We start from the raw sequence: 8,527 nt of genomic DNA, 5'->3' as shown, positions 1-8,527 counted from the left end.
TTACTTAAATAAACGAATCAATAAAAACTTAAAAAAAAATTCCGGAGTGGCGTCGCACTGGCCTCCCCCAGCAGCCGGCAACGGGCCTCCGGGAAACTGGCTCATCACCGACTGTCATCTGTGCTCAACGAATAACATTCCTTTTGGTTAAAGAGAGCTTTACTTCAGTTTACTTGCTTGTGTTGAAGTAGGAGCAAGACCGGGCCATACAGAGGGCCCAGCTGGGAGGCTCAGGCCCTCGGCACAGGGTGGGGGGGCCCCGGGAGCAGGCCGCCAGCCTCCCTGCTGCTGGAGGGGAGGCTGCCAAACCCATGTGGGCGGCCCTCAGGTCAATGCCACTGCCCTCATGGCCCCGGGGACTCCGCAGCTGGGCCTCGTGGGGGTGCCGTCAGAGGGCACCGCCGGGCACACAAACGCAGCGCAGCCTCTCCTTCTCCTCGGCCCCCCCACCCGCTCCAGAACCCAGCTCCTGTGGGCGGGCTCCTGGGGTCCTGTCGCAGGGTGGGGTCTGCTGGGCCACCCGGGGGATGCACAGCAACGTGCCCACCTCTCGCCCAGCGGAGAACCGCACACACACGGAGGAGGCAGGGGCGGGGTGTGACAGCTCTCTGGGCGTTAGGATCCTCCTCACTTGTCCCTGTCCCTGCCGTGCTCCGTGCGTTTTGTTTAAAGATCTGCAAATGGATAAAACTAGGCATATAAACGCAGGACTGAATCAAACCCATAAATGTTTGGGTAGTGAAAATAAGACTGTGGAAACTTGCACCCGACCTGCCCCCATGTGTCCTGGGGATCCCAGACAGCACAGATTTCCAGGCCCAGGACGCGGCTGATTGACTGTGTGCCAATGGCGCCCCCTGGTGGTCATTTCAGGCTGGGTGGACTCCCCAAACCATCCACATCCCGCAAAGGAGTGCCCGCCACACTCAGTCCCCGTCTCCCACCGGCTCCAGGAAGAGCCAGCACCAGCAGCCCGTCCTCAGAAACTTCCTGGGAACACTCGGCTCTGCAATCTGCTCAGGCCTCCATTTTCTGATCTGTGAAGTCAGGTCATTTTACGTGGGGTCCTGACAGCTCTCGGGGTCCAGGGTGCTCTCTGGCAGAGACTCGGGCAGCTGGGCTGAGGTGGGACAGAAAGGACGCCCCACCAATCCAGCTCTGCTTCCCGCTGCAACCCCGGAGACCCGCTGTGGGCATGCACTTGTGAGCGCGTGAGCCCCTGGGAGTGTGGCAAGGGTGTGGTGTGGGTGTGAGTGTGCGCACGTTTGCGTGTGCGAGTATGGGTGTGCAGTGTCTGAGTGTGTGCACGTCCTCCGGGCCCCTCGGAGCAGGTGCCGTGGTTTCTGGGTCCCATCCCTGTCAGGCCACGTCTGGAGAATTGAAGTAAACAGAAATAGCCGACTAATAACCACAGGACTGTGGGTGGGGAAGGCCTGACCCCAAAGACAGGGCCACAGAGTTAGAGGGCTGAGACCCAGATGTTGGCAAAAGTCACCTTTGGGGGTGGATGACACAGAACATTGGCCCTTTCTGCTTGTCTGTTTTCCATGGCTTCTGAAATGAACTTGAACTACGAAGGCAACCGGACAGCCATAAGGTTCTCAAGCTGTCCACCGTCCAGGCTGGGCAGAGCTGCAGAGAAGCATGGAGAACAGCCAAGGAGACTGGTGCAAGCTTCCCTTGCAGACAGAAAACCCAGGCCAGGCTGCCAGGCACCAGGGCCGACACGGACCCCACCCCTGCGCTGTCCTCATGGACGTTGACCGGGTCTACCTTTGCTTGCTCCATTTCGCCTGTGATGACTGGGACTTTGTCCAGTAAACGGCACGTGGCCGACAGTGTGGACTCCGCAGCGCCCCCTTGTGTCCCTGTGCGCGGGTGGCACTGCCTGGGACTCCGAGTCGCCCCGAGCTGGTCTCCATCACACAGCTCCAGGGATGGGCACGCTCGTCCAGCGTTCGCCGGGAGGACAGCCGTGTACCTACAAAGGCGTGCTCATCCCCAAGACAGGGTGAGGCCAGTGCTCCCCGTCAAGGGTCTCAGGCCTCAAACAGCCAGGCTGCCAGGCCCAGGGCCCTGACAGCTGGGTCCCAACCCCAGTGAGATCCCCTGAGAACTGGACACAGGGTGCCATGTCAGCGTCCAGGGCCCTGCGTCCCCTGGCAAAGGTCACCCTTGTCTGCAGAACCTCATGTGCAGGCAGTTCAGGCCTGACGTCGACTGTCTCAGGCTCTGGGCATCCCGTCCTGAAAACCATGCTCTCGGTCCTGGCCCACTGGAGAGAGGCCCTGAGAAGTGGGCAGGGCTCACGTCGCCATGAAAGGATTTGACCCCGGGGTCATTCTGGCACAGCTTAAAACACCAACTCCCTAACATCCAAGTCTTTTGAAAATGCCAGGTAAGCATGGGAAAGTGACGTGCCGTCCGTGGGGCTGGGGTCGGGCCTGCCGGTGGGGAGGCGACATTCCGCTTGGCAGATGCCCCATTCAGGCCCTTGCTTAAAGCCATGCCCTACGTTCCCGTTTGGAAAGCCCGACTCTAGAAGTGTGACTCTCAGGACATTTGGGAGATCCTCGTCCTCGCAGTAACGGACTGAGAGGTCTGTGAGGCCTTTGCGCCATGGCGTGGGGAACAGGACAGAGCGGCCTGGGAGACGTTAGCTCGGTTCTAACGGTTTCATAATCAGGAAAACTGGTAAGAGAAATGCTATTAATGTCAAATCTAAGCTACGTGCAAATCCGTAAAGCAAACTCGGTTTTCCCCATGCAGGAAGACGGGGACGGCCAGGCCTGTGGGGGGACGGAGGTCATGAAGTCACTCGCTAATTGAAACCAGCCATTTCCACACGCCAGCCCGGGTCCAGGACCTTGCTTCCACGTGGCTGTAGGAAAGACACGGAAGAGGCCGGGGGTTGAAAGAGGGTGAGGGGTGGCTTCACAGTGGCCCTGCCACTCAGTATTTGCGTTTACGCTGGAACTTTTCCGGAATAAAAGCTGTTTTGGACATCAGCCTCTCTGAAGCCTCTGCCTTACCCCGGCGGCCACGGTTGCAGGGAGCTGCTCGGCGTCACCTGGCACCTCCCCGGTGGGCCCGGAGGACCTAGGTCGGGATCCCACGGACACTGGAGGGCACGTGGCTGTGACCCCAGCCAGAGCTGGGCGTGAGGGCAGAGGGATCACCCTTAGCACCACTCAGAGCTGGCGCTGAAGATGGGAGAGTGGACCATGCTGAAGGTCAAAGTCAAGGGCAGCTGCACCCTCAGCCGGACGGGCTTTCCCTAGGTGCACAGTGCTGGGGCCCTCAGTGCACTCGCCGCGCTGTACCAGCATCCGCTCTGACCGCGGGGCCTTTCATCCCCCAAAGGAAACCCTGTAGGCTCAGCCTCGCTCCCTTCCCCGCCCCGAGCCCCCAACCACGAGTCTCTTTCTCTGTGGATTTGCCTGTTCTGGGCATTTCGTGTAAATGAACCCACCTGTGTGGCCTTCGTGGCCTTGGTTCACGCAGCACGAGGTCACGCGCCTCATCCACGCAGAAGCCGGTGTTGGCGCTTCACTCCTGTTTGGGGCCGAAGGACAGTCCATCGTACGGATGACCACGTTGTTTATCCACTCATCAGCTGGTAGACATTTAGGTTTCTGCACCTTTTGGTGGAATAATGAACGATGCCGTTGTGAACGTTCTCATACAAGTTTTTGTTTGGGTGAATCCGGGGTGGGACTGCTGGATCCCACACGCGGTGCTTCTGTGTCGAACCTTTGCAGGAACCGCGCCCTGCGTGCCCAAGGTGGCCTTTGCTCAACACACATTCCCTCAGGTGCCCGAGGTGCCCCTGGAGCCGGGAGAAGAGCACGCGGCGGGGCGGGGGCCGAGGAGGAGTCCGGGGCCAGAGAGGCCGCGGGCGCCGGCAGGATGGACCAGCCAAGGCCGAGCATTCAGGCGTCTGGCTTAGAGAGATGGAAGGGTGCGGGGGAGCCGGGCCACGGAACAGGACCTGGTGCAGGTGACAGGCGCCGTCCACGTCGGCTTACACGCGCACACTTCAGAACAGGGGATGCTATTTCACAGCTGGTTTTCTTCGCTGAGCGGGATCTCGATGAGTGCAACGGGCCACTGTGTAGACGGCCGTCCCCAAACCTTCCCGTCCCCGGTGCGGGGGCTGCTCTGGGTCTCCCAGGCGCTCTGCCGATGGCGCAGGGAGGAGAAGCCATCGAGGTTCAGGGGGGAGGTTTGCTTGGTGCCCCGCCCGTTTTACTATCAGCTGCTTCCCTCTAACTCAAGGCTGGGTTTCTGAATATAAGGAAGACAACTTCCATTTATTTCACCTGTACTGTAAGTTGACCGATCTGGTATATATTTTTTGAAGAATAAAACTGTTGGTTTGCTAACCGACAATGAGCTTTAGGAAGGTGAACCAGATGTGGGCTCGGGCAAGGTGGGGCGGAGAGCGGCACCAAGTGACAAGGTGGTGGCCAGGGTGGCACGGGCCGGCCCCAGGGATCTCATGAGCCATTTGTGGAGGGGACCGAGGGGACCTCTCCATGACTGGCAGGTAGGTGGGGGCCGGCCCCTCCAGCTCCAGGTCCCTGGTGGGAGGCCTCGGGCCTCAGGCTCTCGTATCTTCTTCATCCTTCCGATCCCTGGGCCGCAGAAGTAAACTGGAAACCCGGACGCCAATTCCCACAGTGGGACAGGACGGTATGAGGAAACACGAGATCAGAAGTGAGCTCTAATGAAAGAAAAACGATATAAACGTCCTTTGGGAATCACACGCCGGTGCTGTGACGCAGCGTGTCTGGGTGGTGGCCCAGGAGCTCCGGTCGCCGGCGAGCCCTTGAAGCTGGCCCCTCCCCCTCCGTCTCCAGGCGTCCGCAGCTGCCTGCAGAGCTGGTCCTACCGCTGGAAATGGAAATCTCCCACATTTCCGTGGCTGCCAGGTGCGCAAGGTGTGGGCAGGTGGGAGATGGGGTCGCTCACACCAGCTGTCTAGCTCGCACGTGTCCTACCCGCACAGGCTGGGCGCCTCCGTGTCCCCTCAGCTGGGGCTCATTTTAAAAATAAAAGTCATCTGACAGCCTGTCACCACCACAGTGCGCCCCTTGGCAGAGGCGGTTAGCTGCCCCACTCTGGCTTTTGTCCTGAAACCGCACTCGTGACCTGGAAAATAAGGAACCCGCGTGTCTGTCAGGGCTGACTCGTGTGACGAAGGTGGGAAATAGGCCCAAGGTCCATCACGGCCCAGCCCCATTCGGTCCACGAGAGAGGGTGCGCCCCACCTTCGCCGGCCGCTCCAGGAGAGCTGCTCCAGAAAGTCGGTTCTCCACGCAGGATTCACCGGCTGCCTTTGTCAACGATGGGCTGCGAGTGGACAAGAATATATTTTTCTTTGATTTTCTTTGCATAAAGAAGGTCTGAAAGGATCCTGAAGAACACCATAGAAGAACATGACTGCATTCCTTGTCACTCCCGCCTGTGTAGACGGCTTAATCGCTGGTCCAAACCCCATTCTGAAAAGAATAAAAGTCTCCCCTACGGTCCCTAAAGTAACCTAAGCAGGTGGCCCACGGCCCCTGAGGCCCCAGAGTCCCTGTAGGATGGGCTGTGTACCCCCGTCCTGGGGCGACAGTCAGGACGTGTGAAGCAGGGGGACCAGGAGAAGTTGGGGGTCCTGGGGGAAGGCAAAGAGGTCCTTTCCTGAGGGGGTTTTGTTAACCTTAAAAATAAAATAGCCAGTTATTTTACCAGCAAAATGAGTTTATTCAGGAACATTAGAGGAAGTGCAATTCTGTCCACGCAATGGGGAGCCATGGGCAAGTCTGAAGAGAAAGGGAAGGTCCGCTTGATCAGTGTTTAGGAGGAAACTGGGAAGGGTCCTTCCCTCACTGGAGAAGGGCTGACTGCGGGTGTGGTCAGCGCGTGGCTGCTGGGGGGTGAGGGGCGGTGGTCAGTGCGTGGCTGCTGGGGGGGGGGGCGGTGGTCAGTGCGTGGCTGCTGGGGGGGGGGGGGGGGCAGGGCGGGGCTGGTGGGGGGGGGGGGGGATGCCCCTCCTCCCCCTTAAAGGGGGGGGGGGAATTCCTATGTGAGAATGTCCTCCTTCCTCCAGCTGGTTGGGTGGCCACAGCGAGGGTCCGTCCTGCGTGTGAGCATCTTCTCCACAGCTTCCCCGCTCCGTGGCCAATGAGGGAGCTTCACCGGCTCTCCAGTCCTCACCTGGCCGCGGGCAGTGGCAGTGGTCACTGTCACCGGACAGGCGGGCCGTTGAGAGTCCGAGGTGAGGCTCGTGCCCAAAGTTGTTCAGGCAAAGATGACACGAAAGAAGGAAAAAGAAACAGACAAGGTTCCGTTGGTGCATTAGGAGCACAAAGCGTCCGTCTAGATCTGCTGGCTGGAAGGAGACAGCATGCTCCCCGGCAGATGCCCTACAGACAGGTGACAGGGCCCTGGCAGAAGTGAGGGGGCCTTGCAGCCCAGGCAGGTGAGCCCAAGTGTGGGTTCCCCACGGCAGCCGCGGGGGCCACAGGGGAGATGGCGCCGTCGCCCGATGGAGGGGTCTCTCGGTCAGCCTGAGTCCCTGTGACTGTGACCGTGTGGAGCGAGGTCCCCCTGCAGAGGCTGTGACTATGGCCCCCCTTCTCTGAGCGAAGCCCCCAGCCCCCGGATCCCCTTCTCTGAGCAGAGCCCCCAGCCCCCACCCCCCTTCCCTGAGCAGAGCCCCTGCCCCCCCACCCCCTTCCCTGAGCAGAGCCCCCGGCCCCCCCGGCCCCCCTTCTCTGAGCAGAGCCCCCGGCCCCCGCCGGTTTGGCTGTGGCATGAACACAGAGCCCCACTGCAGCCATCACAGGGAGGCCACTGCTGCCGCCAGGATCCTGCCACTTGCTGTTTATGTGTGCCCTCACATGCACACGTTTTTCTAAGGCAGAGCACGGCGGAAGCCAGCAGAGGCTCACCAGGGCGTTCGTCCTCTGGCGATGTGGGTCTGGTCAGTGCAAGCTGGCCCCCAGCCCCAACACTGCCGAGCCTGAGACTCAGACCTGCCAACAAGGGGCCACGTGCAAAATGGTCTCCCCTCCCCAGATGGCAGCCACCCGAAGGCCTGCCTGGATGGGCAGGGGCCTCCTCCGACCACCTGGCCCCTGTCTAGCCCTCGGCCTCACACCCAGCGCTTGCATCCTTATGCAGAGCAAGCGAGGATGTTTCCAACTCCTTCTGATTTAAGGATTGAGGGTCACAGACATCCTGATGGACAGACAGCCATCCATCGGACCAGCCCTGAGCTCCCAGAAACCTGGGTGCCACTGGGGGCCATGTGATGGGCCCACAGGACGGAGGGGACAGCAGAAAGCAGATGGCTGGGCTGACTCTGCCCTCTGGGCACAACCACTGAGGCTCCACTCCCTTGGAACCTGCGAGGGAAGGCCTGATCTGGGAAAGGACAGGAGCGCAGACCTCCCTCCCACCGCCACCCCGTCCGTCACCCCCAAGGGTCTCGCCCACCTCCCAGAGGCGTCTCAGGGTGCGTGGGGCAGAAGGCTGGGTTCCCTGTGAGCCGGCCGCTCTGTCCAAGGCCCTCCGCCCATCGCCAGCTTGGCTTCTGACAAGGGGCGACTTCCCCACCCAGGACCCACGGCCCCCACCGCACATGCCAGTTAGGGGTGAGCAAGAGTGGAAATTCCCTCATCCGAGGTGACTCCTCGCCCCTGGCCAGGCCTCTCCCTCAGGAGCAAACGTGCACACACCCCTCTAGCCTCTGAACCTCGTCAAACCCTCCGTCAGGTGAACCAGCGAGGTGCGGCGCCCACACAGCTTGCAAAGTGCTCAGAAAATCCAACGGCAAAATGGGAGCTAAGTGGCAGACACTCCGCAGGGGAGAGGGGTGGAGGGAGATGCGCATTAAAGCTCTATCTTAATATAAGTAGAGATGTAAGTTCTGAGTCAGCCTGCGTGCCACCGGAAAGGTACCTGTAGTCCCCAGGCATCTGCCGGCGGGGGCCCTCGTGGCCCCGGACCAGACTCCGAGCTGGCAGGCTCAAAGCCGTCACGTTGTGAACGCATTCAGATATTTTCTAAATATCACTGATTGTACTTTGTTAAAAGAGCATCTGCTAGAAGTCTAGAAATAGCAATGTATAAAATCCAGGTAACCATGTAATGAAATGAATTTCCTTATAATTATACGGAGGATGTCTTCTCTGGCTGAAAAAACAAATCACAGAAATAAAAATCTGCTATACACCATCCCCGAGAAGCACATTTAAACTAAGACACACATAACGGTTGAAAATATCAGATTCATTTAAAACGCAGCAGCGAATATTCACACGGAAGCGTGGGCGTCGGTGTCGCCGCGACCCAAGGGCTGAGAGCCCAGGCCGGCCGGATGGGGTCCCAGAGCTCTGCGCCAAAGGAAGCCCGGGGTGTGGGGCCACGGCTCGTACCCCGACCCTCAGGTCCCGAGATGCCCTGACAGACGCGACACACCGAATTCTGTGAGGAGTTTGTGTGTTTTATGAAGCAGACCTGACTCTTAATT

Source organism: Phoca vitulina, unplaced genomic scaffold (assembly GCF_004348235.1).
Source record: "Phoca vitulina isolate PV1807 unplaced genomic scaffold, GSC_HSeal_1.0 scaffold41, whole genome shotgun sequence".
In the NCBI taxonomy this organism is placed as follows: domain Eukaryota; kingdom Metazoa; phylum Chordata; class Mammalia; order Carnivora; family Phocidae; genus Phoca; species Phoca vitulina.
This window is presented reverse-complemented; position numbering follows the sequence as displayed.